At 48.0% G+C, this 19,456-nt stretch overlaps 1 protein-coding gene across 3 annotated transcripts in view; it reads right to left on the bottom strand.

Annotated features, from left to right (window-relative positions):
* Positions 1–7,492, bottom strand: part of STARD8 (StAR related lipid transfer domain containing 8) — a 32,448-nt gene extending 24,956 nt beyond the window's left edge. Inside the window, exon 1 of one of the 3 annotated variants that reach the window (XM_081124874.1) lies at positions 7,301–7,492. The gene's annotated coding sequence lies outside the window, so the exon portion shown is untranslated. The other 2 variants (XM_081124873.1, XM_081124875.1) reach the window with 2 other exon arrangements.
* Between the last annotated feature and the right edge of the window lie 11,964 nt (positions 7,493–19,456).

Consider the following 19,456-nt stretch of genomic DNA (forward strand, 5'->3'; position numbering starts at 1 on the left):
CTTATAGGTATTAAGTAATATGCCCAATGTCATGCACTATTGCATATACCATTGCACCCACTCTTCACCATGACACTCTTCTGACCCAGGGACCGTGTGTACAACTCAGGATGTATTTTGTTTTGGCCCCTTTCCCACATGCCCCTCTTTGTTTTTCCCACTTAGAAGGCCTTATTCAGGTGGGGACTACTCAGGCCGGATATCTGGGGCAAGGGTCTCCCAAGCTCCCTGCCCCTTCCCCAGCCTGACTGGACCTCAGCCTGGGGCAAAAACGCTGTCTGCAAGTGCCTATGTCACACCTCAGACAACCCAGCCTTTGGCCAGCCCAGATAAAGAATAGGAAATCCTCATCCACCTCCCATTGAAGTCGCTTCCTCAATTGTGGGAACAGAGTTGCAGCCTGGACAGAGGTTCTTCTGTGGTGGGGAAGCTGTGGAGTCAGCCCCAGCTGCTTTTGCTGCGGCGTATGGTTTGGGGAAAACAAGGAAGACTGAGTGTTAGGAGACTTGGGTTCCAAATCCTCCCTTCCTGAAGACAGTGCCCTTCCCACTTCCTGGGCCTCAGGTAGAGATCACCCAGGGTCACACTAGGGAATCATACTGTCTATCTTACTGGGCTGCTCTGAGAACAGAATGGGATAGTAGAAGTGAAAGTGCCTTGGAAACTTGAAAGACATGGGAGCATTCATTGTCACTGACAGCTAGAAGAATGACTGAGTTTGTGTTTCTCCCTTTCTGATTCACCTTTCTAGGCTCCCCTGTGGGCATGGCTTACACTTATTTCCGGCTTCAATGTTCCTTAAAATATCCCCTTCCCACTACCCCCACCAGCTCAAGAGAAGAAAGCAAGTGGTAGGAAAGCAGTATACACTGTCAGCCCCCACACAGTATACTGCAGTCAACTCATCAAGGTGAGTGCCTTCTCACCAGGACTGCCCTCTGCTATGGGGACATGAGAAGATGACTGTCCTCTCCAATTGCTTTCCAGTCATGGGAGCTGGCTGGACCTGAATGATGAACAAATCAGACAGCTGTGAGAGGTTCCTGGAACTAGGATTCTGTAGTTGAGGCTAGAAAAATTCAGGCTAGAAATAAAGGGGAGAGTGAAGAGCTTCTAGAGCCTCATTTCCCACCCTAAAGACCACAAACAGTAGCATGTGCAGAGGACAGTAATGAGGCTAGGAAGGGGACTGGTCCCAGGTCCCTGGAGGAGCACCTGGAAGAGCTGAGGTTGTTTGGCCTGAAGAAGATGCAGGGAAACTAGGATTCTTTCCTCAGATCTCTGAAGGTCAAAGAGAGCAGATGGGGTCTAGGTGGTCCCAGGGAGTAGAGCCAAGGCCCAGGGATAAAAGTCACAGGGAGACAGAGTTCAGATCAACATAAAATAAAATTTTTAGACATTCCATGGATGAAAGCAACTGCCTTGAAACATTGCACTCCTAGGTACTGAAGATGGGAGATGGGTGAATAGGAACTGCACAAGTACTTGGAGGGAAGACCCCAGCTTCAGAAGGAGAGTTGGACAAAGTACCTTCTAAAGTCCTTTCTTTGCCAAGGTCTGTCTGCTTCCTACCTCTGGGGCATCATGGGAGAAAGTGTAAAGGTGACTGGAGCTGACTAAGCCCTCAGAGGGTTCCCACAGAGACCTGGGATACCAGCAGCACCTTGGGCTGGTACTACCCAGGGAGAACAGGTCACTCATTAACTTGTGGCTGAATGGGTCAGAAGGTGGCGAGCTGGGACAGACACAAACATGGGGAGGGGCTAGAGCTCAAACTGCAGGAAAGCCATGCTCAAGGAAAACCAAGCTGTGGCAGCACAAGACCTGACAGGCCCAAACTGGCAGCCAGCTGATGATATCTAGTGACTGGGCCTGGCAGAATTTGAAGCCAGCTCACCTTTGCCTGTGGATAAGAAAAGGGCCTTGACTGTGAACACATACTTTCATAGCTAAAAGGGAGCCTGAGAGACCACTAAGTCTGTGCCACCTGCCCTTCCCATTTTAAAGATGTGGAAACTGAGGCCCAGAGAAAGTAAAAGGTTTCTCTAAAGTCACTGATAGAGAAGTAGCTATGGAGAGGCACACCTAGAAGCCAGGTTTCCTGACTCTATAGTGAAATCTGCAAGGTGCATGAAATGTTGATTCTTTCTCTTTTCGCTGAAACTGAAGAAAATGGCTTGTGGTCTAGAGCTTTCTAAATTGGACCTGGGAACTAGCCTGACCCTTCCCAACTCCTGTTGGTTGTCAAGATACAGGCTCTCTGAGGGAGGCCTCCTCTTCCAGCCTGGCAGCAGCAGTGTGGCTGGTAGCTCACATCCTAGCCTGGTGTAGAGGGACCCACAGTTGTGCTGAAAACAGACACACACATGGCCCCATCCCACCCCAAGTAATGGCAGACCCTTCTTGCTCTTTTAGACTTTTAAATTGAGATCAGGGTGTCAACAGCTCCTGGAAACACCCTTACATGCCTCTGACTCTGTCTGATGCCTAAAAATGTCCTTACCCCACTGCCCATCTGAATCCTTATCAAATCAATTCCCTCACCACCTAAACTGAATATGTGTCCTTGAAGCAATATGAATAACTATTTCTGTTTGCCCAAAGGAAGACAGAGGGGCAGTTTAACTGGCTCCAGAAGTTCCTATGACTGAAGGTTTTTAATGTCCCCTAGGGGAAAGGTGAGGGTTCAGGATAGGGTCCCTTTAAGGCCTGGGGTGGACAGGAATTAGTTAGTGGCCATCTTCAAGAGGTGACTTTCCAAGGTGGTTATTATGTGGCTCAATCATTAACCAAGCAGTGGCAGGACCCCACACTTGTTGGAAAAGAGCCACTCCTTTCCCAAGGACAGCCCAAGAACAGGAGGCAGCAGCATTTGTGGGATCTTTCAGTCCCTCTCACAGCCTGCTCTGGGGAGCGAGTGCTTTTGATTAAGGGGAATGTGACTGACAGAGGCCGTGACATTTGAGCTGAACCTTGGAAGAGAGGTTCAAGCTGGAAGGATTAATGGAGCTCTAGTCCTCATTTTACAGCACAGACTCCCTGTCTCTGGGGCTCCAGCTCTGAGGCTGACTTGTGGAGGGTTCTTGTGGAAACTCAGTGCCTGGTTTTCTATTGGTAAATGGGAATTCTCACTCTCCCCCTTGCCTCCCCAGTTCAGAGACATCCTGAAGCTTGAGGTCCTGGGAGAATTCCTGGGAGGCTGCTCTCCTCCTGGCCCTGGAAGTTGGAAGAGAGCCCTGGATGAGGGAAGTTGTTCCTCAGCCCCACATGAGGGTGGAGGAGGGCTGCCCGGATATGCAGGAAGTCACCACGCCCTTACTGGGCTGAGGGAAAAGGGAGACTGTGAGGGTTTTTATCATGAATGAGAGAGGAAGCTTCAAGCTGGGCCATGGCGATTAAATGACAAGTTGGGAAAGACACTCATCCTGAGTGCATCCTGTTTTGCTCCAAACTGGCCTCAGGGCCAGGCACTGGGGAGGGGCCCGGAGGAGAGCAGCCTCCCAGGAATATTCCCAGGACAGCTGACCTCAGGCTCCAGGATGACTCTGAACTGGGGAGGCAAGGCAGAGAGTGAGAACTCCCATTTACCAATAGAGAACCAGGCACAGAGTTTCCACAAGAACCCTCCACAAGTCAGCCTCAGAGTTGGAGCCCCAGAGACAGGGAGGGGTGCTGTAAAATGAGGACTAGAGCTCCATAATCCCTCCAGCTTGAACCTTTGGTGAGCCTCTCTTCCAAGGTTCAGCTCAAATGTCACGGCCTCTGTCAGTCACATTCCCCTTAATCAAAAGCACTCATGCCCCAGTCTGCCTCCCAGTGCACAATGGCCTCCTAAACAACTGGAAATATGAACACTGCCAGGATATGTGGTATATTAAGGGACTTTTAGTTGTGACAGTGGTACAGCGGCTATATTTTATGAATCCTTTTCTTTTAGAGCTACATATTGAACTATTTATGGATAAATTGATAAAGTGTCTGGGATTTGTTTCAAAATAACAAGAAAGATGGAGGTGTAATTAGGGTAAGATTGGCCATGGGCTAATGACTGTTGAAGTTGGGTGATGAGTACATAGGGCCTTATTACACTAACAACCATCTCTACCTTTATATTTGTTTGAAATTATTCATAATACATTTGTAAAAGCCTGCACTGAGGTAAGGACTCGGTGTGTCATGTACTATACATGCCACTAACTTCCAAATTAGATGGTAGATTCCCTGAAGATGGGATTACACTCTATATCCTCCACAAGACTGAGCACCGGGCCTGAACTTAATTATTTGTACAGCAATTAGTAGTTTAAAAAGCATTTGGCCATGAATCACCTCATTTAATCCAGTGAAGTGGAAAAAGTGGGGAGAAAACCAAGACTCTGAGAGGTCAAGCAGAGTAGCAGATACTGAATTCCCAGTTCTTTGCCACATACCACCTTGGACCCCCAAGGAAGTTAACATCCAGTTCTACAGTCCATGCCAGTTGAAGTAACAGGTACAGCAACAGTTAGCATGCAGGTTCTCAACGTGGAGGGCTGGGCAAGAAGAGACAGCATATAAACACAGCACTTCAGACTGTGGCCACAATCCATACTGTGGCTTCCAATCCACTGATTCAAGTTTATCAGGACCAACTCCCACCCTCCTACACACACACACACACACACACACACACTCATGAGCAAGCGCACACACACACCCCAGGACCCTGAGTCACAAATGAATAGAGCCTTAATAGACACTTGACACAACAACTGTGTGCCTAGCCTTATGTTCAACTACTCTGATTAAGGTTGCAGGGTGGGGGAGCTTACATTTCCCCTCCTAAAGCCCTTGCATCTTTGAGATTTCAATCTCTATTTCATCTGATAACAGCCTCCCGAAGACCGAGGTTATAACACTCATTTTACCCAAACTGAGAGCCCAAGGAAAAAATTATCTCTATTCTATTCAAACCAGAAGCAATTCCTTCTTTCAGCCAGACACTCCTCACCCCACCTTCCCCAAGAAGGAAGGGGCACAGCCTGCCTTTGTTAAGCCTGCCATGTGTTGAATCTGAACTTTCCATGACTGCAACAGGTAGCTCCAGAAGTCTCCTAACAGAAAAGTACTGGCAGCTCCAATAGCATCCTGATCAGAGACTCTATCCTCTCCTCTCTTGGGAACTTCTTGCTTTCCTGTCACTGCTTCTATCCTTATACCTGGCTACACAGGTCCTTTACTCCTTTTCCAATCAGTAGCCTTAAGAATGAAAATTTAAAACTTCAAGTAGAGAGAGAGGGTAAAAGTTTGGGCCTCTGTGTGTCACTGTTTTTGCTTCTCTGCTCAAACTCAGAAGGTGTGTTTTAACATGAAAGCCTCACCCCCAACATGCACACAAGGTACACTGCCCTTTTCACACATTCAGCCCCTCTTCTTGCTCTAAACACCTCCAGATGTCATCTCTCAACAGCCTTTTCTCTCCATATTAGGGAGGGGAGCCACAGACGCACATAGAAGGTTAGTATAATTGTCCCCAAGAGTCGCTTAAGGAGTGGAGAGAAGGCAAGCAAATAGGGGAGACCAAACAAATTCTCTCCACGTGGTGTTTTCTAGCCCTAACTACAGAGGCTCAGGGAGCAGAAATCTCAAATCCAGAACACAGTTGAACAAAGGCCAAATCCAAAAAAATGAGGACCAGCCCAGAATGTTCAGCAATATGGTAGCTGTAGCTTTACGGTGAAAGAGTCCCCTGTCCCCAACATCATCAATTCCATCACACTCTTCCCACTTGCTCCATCGAACACTCAGAAACCACCTGCAGCTCCCACCTTCTCCACACCCTTGGGCTGCCTACTTTCTCATCCTCAGACAAGAATTGTCTTCCTCCATTCCAGGAAGATGAAAGTGAAGGAAAAATTCAGAAAGCAATAAGACAGCTGGTGGGTGGTAAAGCAACCCCTACAGTGGGGATGACAAGAACAGGTTCTACAGTAGGAGTCAGGGTTTGAAAATAGCCCTGGATGTGTCATCAGCCTCCTCTCTGGTCTGCAAACCTGGGTGCTCTGAATAAGAAGGAGACAAGCCAGGGGCCTCCAGCCCAACTTCTGGGGCATGGGGTTCTGTGTTAGTTCCACCCTTCCCCACCTTCAGTCTGGCTGTTGTTCACCCTCCCCACCACCACTAGTTTTCTAGCTGGCTTAGCTACATAATTACCACAAAGCTTTCCATCTGCTTAGCTCCTCTCACCCCAAGCATCTCAGAGACAACCCTTTACCTGTCAGTTAGGAGCCTGGACCCATGAACCAAGTGACCAAATGTCAGAGCAGAAGATACTGGCTCTTTAGATACCAAAATCTAGCCAGCCCACCACCTACATTGCAGTTGAAAACACTGTGGCTCACACAAGTTGCATGACTCTCCTAAGGTCACATGAATTAGTAGTTGAACCCTGGTTTCCTGAGTCATAATTCAGTGCTCAACTTTTTTTTTTTAATCTTCACCCGAGGATGTTTTTTTCCCATTGCTTTTCAGAGACAGTGGAAGGGAAAGAGAAACATCAGTGTGAGAGAGACACATTGATTATTTATTTGCCTCCTCACAGGACCCCACCAGGGCCAGGGATGGAGCCTCCAACCCAGGTAAGTGCCCTTGGCCTGAATCAAATCTGGGACCCTTCCAGTCCATGGGCCAGCACTCTAACCACTGAGCCAACCCGGGTAGGGCTTCAGTGCTCAACTTTAAAGAGTCTTGGGAGAAGGGGAATTAAAGAGACCGCCAGACTATCTAATTTGGAAATCCCAAAAACTTCTACTAGAACGCTCAGTTCTCTAATCCAAAACCGTTTTGGACTTCATGAGGAAACTGAGCCCAGAAACATGCAATTTATCCAAAGTTTTTCGATTGATCCCTTCAGCTACCCTAATACCGGAAAGTCTGGGGCGTTTCTCAGAAGGGAAGGCACTGGCGGAGGGAAAGTACATTCTGCCCGACCAGAGGCTTCCTGAAAATGCCCTCAAAAACAGAAGAAAGAGAAGAGTGTAGGAGAAGCAGCATAGCCCAGGCACAGAGACAGGAGCTCTGCCGCCCCCGCCTAGCTCCAGCCCCCCTCCAAAACCTCAGAGCTATGGCTCGGGACGCCAACCGGGCCCGAGGCTAACGGGCAGCCAGCCGTCTTCCACCACCCCACTAGTGGGACTTCCCTGGGAGAAGCGCGGCGGTCAGGCTCAGGGGTACCCCAATTTTGTCGACTCCTACCCCAAATTCCAAGGGCAAAGGTGCTTTGGTTCGCTTCCCCTGCGTGGGTCGTCGCCGCAACTCCTACCTGGAGGCCGCGTCCACCGCCTCGGGTCTGAGACCCAGACACAGTTGCCAGCGAGCAGGAAGAGAGCGTATGCGGCACTGCTAAGTCCTGGGCACGCCCAGAGCCTGGGGTCGGGCGGGGGTAACGGTGCTAGCCAGAGAAGCAGCTGCCCGAGCTGCTTAGCTCTAGCGAACCCAAAGCCACTCTCGGAGCAGGTGGGGAGGGAGCAGCGGCGAGTAGATTGTAGGGAAGCCCCGCCCACCTATAGGGCCCTCGACCAATGAGGGTGCAGTCCGGCCTACCAGACTCTTCAGAAAGTCGTCCAAATTGTCGTGGGCCAGGCTCTGCCTTCTAGATCCTCCAATCCCATCGCCGCTGTCTCTTCCGCTGGTCACACCCCAGGAGGTGGGGGCGCCGCGGGAGGTGGGGATAAAGGCTCTAGCCAAGAGCCAAGGACTGAGAGTAAAGGAGTGAGTGGGCCAGGTACACAGACTAACGTTTATTGAGGTCTGTATGTGTATGGCACTGTGTGGGGAATTTATGTGCAAATGCCATGTGCACGGGAAGGTTCAGAGGTTTGCTGAAGATAATTTACTGGGAATTAAGAAGACACAGCTTCCGTGAGATCTCAGATTAGTAGAAGCAACCAAGATAGAACTGGGACATTAGATGTTTGAGCAGGAAGTTGCCATTTCCCCCTTGCCAGGCTCCAGCATTCTGCAACTTCCCCACTACTCCCAGCTCTCTACCCCAAGTCTAGACTGTACTTGCACAGAGAAATGCATGGAAAACTTCAAAGTATCTGCATTAATCACCGCAGGGCAGAGCTCCCAAGAGTTGTGACAGCAAGCACCACAAGAAAGCCCATTTAAATTCAGGTTTAAGTTAAGATTTTATTTCTCTCTTCCCTTTCCTCACAAGGCTCCAACACAAGTTCACAACCTTGATTTCACTGTTGAATTGGAAACTCCTATTAACCTGGGATGGGAATACCCAAGAGCCCATGCATCCAACCACTATCTTCCACATTTACAAGTACAGAAACTGAGAAGAGATGACTCACTCAAGTTTACCCAGAAAATCCATGGCAGGGACAATACCTGCACACTGGTTATTTTCTCCATACCTAACAGATGGGAGAAATGAAGCTGAGGCTCCTAAAAAGCGGGACTGCATTCATGTAATTTGTTTGCTAGAGTACCCAACAAAGGTGAGAGCAAAAATTAGTGATTCTTAAGACAGCAACTTTCTTAAGGTCTCCAGAGGCAGGGGCAGAGCCAGATCTAGCCCCAGGTGCTCCCCTCCTGTCTGGCCTTCAGTCCACTAGGCCAAACTGGAATTCTCCTACCTTCTTCCCCGGTTAACCCTGATGAGAATCAGAAGAGAAATGATGAAGTAAGATTACCTCCAGTGTGTACCCCTCCTTTCCTCTCAATGGCAAGACTGCAGGTGGCACTTTGTTCAAGATTAGCCACGTCCCTATGGATCTTGGATGTGGATGAGACCTGTACACCAGAACTCACTCTTGGATATAAAATCTTACCCAGAGTCAGAAACCCTTATGATGGGTGGGAAGGGAGATGACCTCCTTTCTGAGGTTGGGCTGTTATATCTGTCAGCCTTTGAGTTGGAGCCAAACTTATCTTGCTTCTGGAAAATACTAGAAGGATATAAAAGTGTGGGTCCTGCAATGATTCTATAGCTTCCCTAAAGGCAGGAAATCATGTCAGAGCCAATTCCTTCCACCCATGGCACCAAGTGCAGTACTACAGCAGTTTCTCAGTAATGTCTTCTAATGGACAAATGAATGTCAAAAGATATGCAAGGGACAACCATGAAGAAATTACAATCATATGAATAATGAGCAAACTTGACTTATCTTTTAGTAGATACACTTAACTAAATCAGATATGATGGGCTCTGGGACACCCAGTTCTTTTTTTTTTTTTTTTTTTTTAAGGCAATGGAACCAGAAAACTATAGAAAGTACAAAAAGTACAAAAGGTACAAAAAGAGCAATTGCTATAAATAACTAGAACAAGAGCTTCCCAGTGTCTGGCATAGAGTAGGTACTCAATAAAAATACCTGTTGAATGGCTTGAGTGAACATATTAGTCAGGGAAAGCAACAATCCTAATATTTGCCATGCACATCATGACATTTTGAAATGGCCCAAGTGATGTCTGGGCTATTTCTTTGGATTTTGTTTGGTCTTCCTTGACTTCATGAGCTTCAGAAAGGCATTAAGAGCTCAGTCCCTTTGGAAAGACAAAGATAGCTCATCTCTTTCAATCCCACCACCATCTCTTGCTCCCCAAGACACCCTTACCCCTGACCTAAGCCAGAGTCTTGCATATAACAGGTATTCCGTGATGGTGCCTGGAACGGATGAGGAAATGGTACCTTTTCACAAGCTCCTTTCTGGGATGCATCTTGAGTGGCTCTGGAGATAACTGGAGCTTTTAGGTCCTTGGAATTGCTTTTTCCACAAGCCCCCACTCTTGACTATGTATCCTATAGTACTGTTGCTGCTGTCCCGGATGCCTGCTCAGCCACCAGGAAGGAAAACACAGAGTGCATGAGGGCTGGCTGAGGGCAGGTGAAAAGGTCTTGGGCGTGGGCTTGCGTGCATGTGTTTCTATGCCTGAGACATGGAGCTTTTCTCATTCTACTACCACCACAGACCAGTCGTGTCATGCAAAAGGCAGGGCAATGGCTACTGGAGCCAGACGACCTGGGTACAAAGCTCAACTTTGCTACTAACTAGCTGTGTGACCTTGGGCAAATTACTTCCCAACTTTCTGTGCCTCGGTTTTCTCATCTGTAAAGTGTGAATAATAATCACAGTCCTGACCTTATGCAGCTGTTGAGCAGACCCACTGGGCTAAATCACACTTAGAATGGTGTCTGGCACATAGAACGTGCTTCTAAGTGTTAGACATGGTGACAGCCCTGGATCAGGAAGTAGGAGAGCTGGGTGTTAGCCTCAGCTCTACCATTTTCTGGCTGTGTCACCCAAGGCAAGTCATTGTGTGCTCCAACCATCAGTCTCTTCACTTGTAGAATGAGGGTAGAGCACAATCCCTAGCAGGCAGAGCTGAGACAACAAATGTGAGGGTGGTATAAGGGTGGTAACAGGTGGCAGAATGGCACTGAATGTGTTGCAGAGCCAAGTTTTTTCCAGGGCTAATCAGCCCTTTTCTTCTAGGTGGTGGGGGAGAGAAACTCCATATGCCATTACCCTGAGCCTCTCTCCAAGACACCTAGGTCTCAATAGTGCCTGAGGACTTACAACAGTCCCTACACCCATCCTTGCCTAGGAATGGGGGTTCTGAAAACTGCTGCAGGCAGACCCATAACCCCACTCTGAAATGGCTGAGGGTAACATCAGGAAGAAACCAAACAGACCCTTCCACTACCTTTTTCCATGGAGCTAAAAGAGCAGCAGCAAATAATCCCAGGAAACTCATCCAGGAAGGATAAAAGGGGAGAAGAAGCCTGAGGGGAAAATAAATTACACTCAGGCCCATCCAGCAAGTGACCATGGGTGTCCTTGCACTAGCACATACATCCTGCATGCCTCTTTGAAAGCCCACCAGTCAGGCCTGGGAGGGTAAAGGCTCACTCCTTGGTAGTTTGGGGCCCCTACCCAGCTTCATGAAAGGGGGATATTGATCAGGCTCCTACAATGTGGGATAGTTAGTTATAGCTCATAAAAGAAATCCTGAAAAGCCACTGCCATGGCAGGGACTTTGCACTAAGAAGGGCAGCCAGAGTAGGGGAGGTAGAGAGGCTGTAGTGGGAGGGGCTTGCAAAGGTGAGAAGCACACAGGAACCTCACCGACTGCGCACTGCTAAGTATGGGTGGTGAACACAGAGCTAGGTCCTGAGAGGAGCACAAAGACTCTTTCTCAGCCCACAGCTCAGGGACCACCATGGCTGTGCTCACCCCATACACTAGAGACCCTAGAAGGGAAGGAGGAGCTCTGTGCTGGACTGGGAGCCCTGGGCTGGCTGTGAGGGGAGCTGGAGCACTGGCCAAGCCAGGCGCAGGTCAGAGGAATTTCAGGGGCCACTTACCCTCTCTGGAATCCCCCTCTTTAAGCTAGGACACAAAGGCACTCATTCCCTCCCACCTGCCTCCTAGAGCCATTGAGAAGAAAAGTGTTAGGATAGCTCTTCAGGCCTCTAGGCAGAAAACTGAGGCCCGCTCAGTGCCTGTCCCTGACTCTTCCCCAGACACCCAAAAGCCTGTCCCCTTTTCCCCAACAAACACCAGAGTGTCAGCTTGATGAAGGGCTGGCCCCCAGCATCCATGTAACAGACCCTCCAGGCCATGACAGTGTGATGGGCCCCATTTCACACCCAGGGTGGGCCCCTGACTTGGCTTTACTGGCCCATATCAAAGGGGCAAGAGGTTCTCTGCTATAGGCAGATGGAGCACCCCCTTCCTCATTTCCCTCAGGGAGATATGCCTACCTTGGTCTAAACAAATAGGTGAGGTCACCATGGGCAGAGCACTTGGAGATTGTGGCACAGACACCCAAAGCAAGATTTCCACTCCCTCCACATCCCACCTCATTCCTGTCCTTGAGAGGAAGGTCACAGGGGGTTGGAAGAAGATGTGTAAAGGCAAACCCACTTCTAATACAAGCCCTCTCATACCCTCCCCATGCATACATACAAGCAGCTGAGGTCAGAGGAACCCTCCCTCTACCTCTTCCCCAACAGTCACCTCTGCCTGATTTAGTTTTGATTCTCAAGCTTGCCCCTTCCTGGCTAGGCTCAGTTTCCTCACATAAAAAAACAGCTCTGGGGCTCAGCTGGCATGGCTCAGTGGTTGAGCATCGACCCATGAACCAGAAGATCACAGTTCCATTACCAGTCCAGGGCACATACCCAGGTTTTGGGCTCGATCCCAGGTTGCAGGAGGCAGTCAGTCAATGACTTTCTCTCATCATTGATGTTTCTCTCTCTCTCTCTTTCTCCCTTCCTCTCTCTGAAATCAATAAAAAACATATTAAAAAGTAAATTAAATTAAAAAACAGGGCTGGGCCTGGGTTTCTAGGGTCCCTTTATTCTCTGCTTCTGTGAGCTTCTCTGTGTGTTCCTGTGGGAGTGGGGCCTCCAGAAGGCAACATTCATGGGGCTTCTGCAGAGGAAGGGGGTGGTGGGGGCATGAGGGTCCTCTGAAGATGGGGAGTAGCTAGGGACCAGGTCAGAAAGAGCAGAGGAAAGTGAGAAAAAGGAAGGGGGAAGGCTCAGGTGAAAAGCAGGGAAAGGGAGGGGGTTTGAAGGTAACCCAGCCTAGAAGGCTGGAGACCTGACCTCTGCCTCTAGCACTGTCCCCAGCTCATCCTGTGGCAGTGGACACCCAGAGCCCCTGAACAGAGTTCAGGATCCTGCCCCCTTGCCTGGGACCTTTCCACATGTCTCTCTGGGAAAGGCGCTCCCAAGACAAAACCTGGGAGGGTGAGGAGGAGGTGAAAGAGGAGGAGAGATGGGGCTCTTCTTTCCCACCCACAGGCTTTGGAACCAATCAGCCTGACCAAATCCGGTGCCCATGAAGTTGGAGGGCTGGTGTGTGTGTGTGTGTGTGTGTGGTTTTACAGGCTATGCCCAGAGCCTGGCCCAGTACAACCTTGTAATTATGGGTCTCTAGGACTTGGCAATAACAATTCAAGCAGACACAGTCTATCTCCTGGACAGCCACACACCCTGTATCCTTCCCCTGAAAACAACTCAGAGGCCCCAGGATGACATCAGAGAGGACCTGGGATGTGTGGTAAGGCTTGAGGGCCACTCAACAAAGTGTCTGGGCTCTTCTTGGTCTTGGAGTCCCTGTCCCTTCTCAGTAGGCCCTTATCCAAGTACAACTCTCCACCCCTACTCTCCCAATACCCCTTCTGTCCCTTCCTCCCTCCCTCTCTCTTTCACTCACTTACTAAGTAAAAGTTCTGATCTGACTCTCAGCCAGGGCCAGGGTTTCCCTATGCATATGTCAATATGGGCACCCAGGCACCAACAGGGAGCTGGAGTACAGGCCAGGATAGATAAAGCCAATAGCTGTAGTGTCCCTGTCTTCCTGGAGCTGCCACGCCAGTAGGGGAGGCAACAGCAGCCCCAGGTGGAGAATGTCCAACCCAGGCAGGTGGGAAGCCAGATCAGGTCCCAGAGGACAGGGAGAGAGGTATGACAGCAATGCTCCTTATCCCTCAGGAAACACCAAGAAAGTGGCTCCTGGGCCCCACCCCCACCCTTATCCCCATCTAGGCTCCTGGATCAAGGGTAAGACACTGCAACTCTGGCTTCTATCCTATGTCTACCACAGAGATGCTGTGTTACCTTGCTAGGAGTGTCACCCTCTCTGAGCATCAATGTCCACATAGGTACAATCAAAGAGTCTGATCTGAGCATCCCTGAGGGCCCTATCCTTCAGTGCATTCATGTTCCACCACAAATCCATGTTGAGAAACCCCACCCAATTTGCTATTTCCTCCCTGCCATTAGGGCAGGAACAAGGGAGAATTTACTGGGGAAAAGGAACAGGCAGAGCCTGGAAATGTTTTAAAGTTCTTAAAGAAATATATATTTTTAAGAAGACAAAGTGTCAGGCACTCTGGGAGACCTGCTGGAGTGAAAACAGGCTTTGGGATGGAGCGTTTAGTCAATTCGAGCTGACTAAAAAAGTGCTGCCAGGGTAGCTGGGCTGGGTCATGCAAACAAAGGACAGAGCTGGGCAGTAAGGGGCCCTTGGAGTGATGTGGTGGGGTGTAGGATGCTAATGAATAGGTAGTGAGACCCAAGAATATGGAGACAACAAGAGAGATAGAAGGACAGACAGGAAAACAATAGAATGAAGAGGTGAAAATAACTGACGAGAGTTAGATATATAGTGGGACAGGAAGACAGACAGGAGAAGTGCAAAAACAGAGGTAGAGACAAAGAAGGTGTTGTAGGAATAAAGGGTTAAGGACATACTGTTTATTAAACACCTACTGTGTGTTAATAACTGAAATAATGTTCTTTTTGAGTGGATGAAGGCAGAGGGAGAGAGGTGGGTAAGAATGAAGCCAGAAGGACAGTAGGAATGAACAAACGGGACACCTTGGGACAGAGCAAGAGGTGGCTAAGAATTAGAAGAAAGCAGGCATGCTGAGTTGGAAGGTCTGAAAAAGGGGGACTGCCAGCCAGGGGTGGGGTTTAGACAAATGGACATGGGACTAACAAATGAAAATGAGACTAGAACCAAAGATGAAGGGGTTGGGAGCTTAGAGCCATGGGACAGCAGGGCCAAAGCTCTCGGCCAAGTGCAGCAGAGCCCTGACCTCCCACCAGGGTCGGCCCTGCTCTGTTCACCTGGTTTCCAGCGTGTCTGGTCTCCCCAAGTGCCCTTCACATCCCAAGCCGTGCTCCGTGTCCACGTCAGTGGCTCCGGAAGCCGCAGGGCTGGCCCCCAGCCCTGTGCCTTGGCCATGCGTTGGTGGTGGCTCCGAAGCCTGCAGGCAGCTGGCCGGGTTGGGTCATCGTGCTTTGGGTGCTTGCACCTAAACTGAGCCAACAGATGGCAGGGGAAGAGCCAAGGCCTGATTGCTCTGCCCCTCATAGCATCTAGAGAGTTCCACGCCCCCCAAGAACTGCCCCCCTTCTCTATCCCACACTGGCCTCAAGTCATTTAGCTCCTATATTCTGACTCCCTACTGCAGTCAGGCCTCATCTCCAGGGTTGGAGTCACCCTCTGACCCTTTCCACCCTGGTCACCTATTTGGGAGGTGTCTCACCACCAATCCCACTCCCTTCTACTCTCCTACCTCAGTGCCAGAGAGTGAGGGTCTTCTTAGTACCAGGGTCAGCTCCTCCACTGCATGTCTACCCCAAATCTCACCAAAATGTGACATGGGAGAAAACCTTGTGCAACAGTCAGATGGAGAGGGAACATGGCTCCCACCATCTAGGCACTCAGACACTTCTCACCATCCACCCTGGTTTTCTGTGTGACCAACAGAGCAAGGGGACTTTGGGTTCCAACAAAAACACCTTGAAACCCTTCTAGTACCAAGAATATCCTGGGCTTTTTGAGCAGAAGCATGCCTAATAGACTCTCTTATGTTACAGACGCAAAACTGAGGCTCAAGAATGCAAATGACTTGGCAATTATCTAAAGTGGACAATTATCTCTACGTTGCAGAACTGTTGTGAGGATACAAAAGGGCTGAGCATGGTGCCCGAGTACAGTCTCTGTAAAGAAAGATTCACTTTTTTTCTCAAAGAGATCTGCACTGGAGATCTACCACACTAAAAAGCCTGGTCCCAGGACCCTAAGTTACATAATTTAGATTCCCTTACCCCTAACCTCCACCCACAGCAAGCAAACTTGCATTACCTGATCTGTCTTTGTTTACAATGGAGGGAAGACAGAAAGTTGCCAGCTCTCAGACCTGGTCATTTCCACTCCACTTCTATTGGTGGCCAGGGGAGCAAGGTTCTAATAGTGGCTCTGCACTAACTGCAGCATAATCTGGGCCATTTTTCCTCTCTCAACCTCGGTTTCCTCATCTGCAACAAGATAATAATCCTATGATACAATGGGAATTATGATAAAGGGATACACAGGTGAAGGTCACAACCTCTCTTTCTACCATGTTCACATCTTGTGCCACAAGACTAGAGCTAAGCAACCCCATGGGGGAGGGACATGCTAGGAAAAAGAAGAGTCTGTGAATTGAGGTGTGCTTATTTGAAAGAGATTTGCACCCACTTTTCCTAGACTCAGTGTCAGAGTTGGAAGAGAATAAGAGATTAACATTGTGATCTCTATGCCAGTCATCCTTTTCCCCAAGGCACACAGTAGGTTTTCACGAAACATTTATTGAATGTATTTTTCACATGGAGCAGAGGACTTGCCCAAGGTCACACAGTGACTCCACTTCAGAACTGAGTCATATCTCCTGTCTACTCCACCTTCTACTAGGCCATGTTTCTTCATGGACTTCTTTTTGGTTTCCCTCTATGTGATCATAAACCAGGGGGAGCCCATTCCTCTCCCCCAGCATACTCAGGCTTATCAGCAGTCCTCATTTTGGACCAGCTCAGCTAGGATGAACAGCCACTGGGAGGTTCCTCTGCATGCGCAGCTTGGTGCTGCTGAGCCTTTGACTTCTGAAGTTCCAGCACTACCCCTGCCACAAGGGCAAGTTCCCTTCTGGGGAAAAGGAGGGCTCAGTCAGCTTCCTGCAAGCATAGGAGTTTCCCTTTTGCTCACTGGTGGAGCCAAAGTATGGACACAGCCCCTCCAAGGCTGCAGCCTAGAAGGAAGGGAGGCAGCAGCTATTACGTACCCTGTTAAGTCATCTCCCTCCCTGGCCAGTCCCTCCCCTATTTCCTGAGTTCTGCTGCTTCAGTCCCAGCCAGAACAGTGATGTGAAAGGACTCCAAAGTTTAACTTGAATCACAGAACCTGAGAACTGGAAAGGACCCCAAAGATCACTTATCCGCACTCCCTCTTCATTGTAGGAAGGCCCTATGTTAGAAAATCTGACCTAACCTCTAACAGTGTCAAGTTCCTTTTTTATAAAATGACAGAATGACACCCACTTGACAATATTGCTGTGGTGTGGGAGGAAATGTGAGAAGGGACTTAATAAAAGCTGATGTGTACTGAGTGCTAACTCTTTATCACAACCCTCTAAAGTAGGTGCTATCATCAACATCATCATCTCCATTTTATAGAGAAACTGAGGGATGACAAACATAATTTAACTTGCTCAGTTCACACAGCTAATAGTGGACATGGCAGAATTTGAGCCCAGAAGCTAACTTTTCATCCTTATAAAGGCAGTCATCATTCCTACCTCAGAGAATGATCCATCATAAAAGTTCCAAGAGTTCACATGTGTCTGTGTGCCTGGAACTTTTGTACCCAAGTACCCCTAAGGGCCAACAGAGAAGAATGTGAAGAAACCCTGCAGGGGAGGGCTGAAAATGGACTCTGAAACTTTGGCTCTAAGCAGGGAATGTCTTTGAAGTCCCTGCTTTTATCTTTTTTAAAAAATTTATCTTTATTGTTGAAAGTATTACAAATGTCCCCTTTTGTCCCACATTAATCCCCTCAACCCTGTACCCCTCCCCCCAGGCTTTCACCCCACTATTGTCTGTGTCCATGGGTTATGCATATAAGTTCTTATGTTTATCTATACCCACTCACTCACCCACCCCCACCATCCCTCTGAGATTCATCAGTCTGTTCCATGCATCTATGTCTCTGGATCTATTTTGTTCATAAATTTATTTTGTTCATTAGATTCCACATATGAGTAAGATCATGTGACACTTGTCTTTCTCTGACTGTCTTATTTTGCTTAACATAATACTCTCCAGGTCCCACCATGTTGTCTCAAACGGCAAGCGATTCTTCGTTTTTACAGCTGCATAGTATTCCATGGTGTAATGTCCAAGAAGATGCTTGATATGATTTCAATATTCTTGAAGTTGTCGAGACTTGTTTTGTGTCCTAACATGTGGTCTATCTTGGAGAATGTCCGATGTGCACTTGAGGAGAATGCCTATTCTACAGCTTTGTAGTGGAATGTTCTGTAAATGTCCATTTAATCCATCTGATCTAGTGTGTCATTTAGAGTCACTGTTTCCTTGTTGATTTTTTGTCTGGAAGATCTATCCAGTAAAGTCAGTGGGGTGTTAATGTCCCCTACTATGACTGTATTGCTGTCAATCTCTCCTTTAAGTCCTCCAGAAGTTTTCATTGTTTTTTTGAGCCTGTGTGAGTCTTTTGTTCTGAGGTGGGTCTCTTGTAGACAGCATATATTTGGGTCTTGTTTTCTTATCCATTCAGCTACCCTAAGTCTTTTGATTGGGGCATTTAATCTATTTATATTTAAGGCTATTATCAATAGGTACTTATCTATTGCCATTTTATTTTTTTATGCCTATGTTTCTCATTCTCTCTACTTGAACTTCTTATTACAGCAGTCCTTTAAACATTTCTTGCAATGCTGGTTTGGTGGTGATAAATTTCTTTAGCCTGTTTTTGTTTGGAAAGCTTTTTATTTCACCATCTATTTTGAATGATAGCCTTGCTGGACAGAGTAGTCTTGGTTTCATATCCTTGTTTTGCATTAGCTTGAATACTTCATGACTTTCCCTTCTGGCCTGTAGAGTTTCTGATGAGAAGTCAGCTGAAAGCCTTATGAGAGTTCCTTTGTAGGTAACAGATCTCTTTTCTCTTGCTGCCTTTAAGACTATCTCTTTGTCTTAAATTTTTGGCATTTTAATTATGATGGGTCTGGGCATGGGCCTCTTTGGGTTCTTCTTGTTTGGGACTCTCTGTGCCTCCTGAGCTTGTGTGACTTTTTCCTTGACCAGGTTAGGGAAGTTTTGTGCCATTATTTCTTCAAACAGGTTCTCTAACCCTTGCTTACTTTCGACCACTTCTGGAACTCCTATGGTGTGAATATTGTTATGTTTCATGTCACACAGCTCCCTTAAACTATCCTCCTGTTTTTTAATTGTCTTTTCTTTTTGGTTCTCTGATTGATTTTTTTTAACCGTGTCTTCTAATTTGCTGATCTGATCCTCAGCTTCCCCTAATCTGCTGCTCATTCCTTCTAATGTTGTTTTTTTATCTCTACTATGTCATTCTTTATTTCCTTCATAGTTTCCATTTCTTTTTTTTCCCTGCTGTTGAGCATCTTTATGATCAGTATTATGAACTCTATATCTGAGAGATTGCTTATCTCCACTTCATTTAGCTCTTCTTCTGGAGAATTCTTTTGTTCTTTCATTTGGGGCTTGTTTTTTTGTGTACCCATTTTGGCTACCTGTTTGGATTTGTTTCTATGTATTAAGTAGATCTGCTAGTATTCCCAGTGTGTTGGATGGCCTCTGGTGCAGGCCAATGTCAGATACTGTTTGTGACTGGCCTTGAGAACACTGTTTGAAGTTTTCCATACTCCAGAGCTTCTGGTTTCCTCTGCTGGGGCTGGGTGTGTTTGGACAGGACCAAGATGTGCACCAAGGTCTGCTTTTCCAAGCCCTGGGTCCAGGAGCAAATCAGGCAAAGGCTCAAGGCACCCAGAGGCTGTTATTCAAGCTCTTAATGAGCCTCAGGTTGTATAGAAACTCCACAGGGTGGGGTGGCTGATGGTTATCAAGTCTCTTTAG

Source organism: Miniopterus schreibersii, assembly GCF_964146895.1.
Source record: "Miniopterus schreibersii genome assembly, chromosome: X".
Taxonomy (NCBI): Eukaryota; Metazoa; Chordata; class Mammalia; order Chiroptera; family Miniopteridae; genus Miniopterus; species Miniopterus schreibersii.